The following is a 213-nucleotide window of genomic DNA, read 5'->3' on the forward strand; positions in this document are numbered from 1 at the left end:
ATTGATTGATTTTCAATTACTTTTTTAAATAGAGACAGCATCTCACTATGTTGCCCAGGCTGGAGTGCAGTGGCTATTCCCAGGCATGATCATAGTGCACTACAGTCTTACATTCCAGGACGCAAGTGATCCTCCCACCTCAGCCTCTCGGATAAGCTGCAAGTATGGGCTAAAAGTGGCATTTTAAATAGGTAGTAAAATGGTGGATTATTT

The sequence above is a fragment of the Colobus angolensis genome, unplaced genomic scaffold (assembly GCF_000951035.1).
Source record: "Colobus angolensis palliatus isolate OR3802 unplaced genomic scaffold, Cang.pa_1.0 Scaffold162, whole genome shotgun sequence".
Classification (NCBI taxonomy): Eukaryota; Metazoa; Chordata; class Mammalia; order Primates; family Cercopithecidae; genus Colobus; species Colobus angolensis.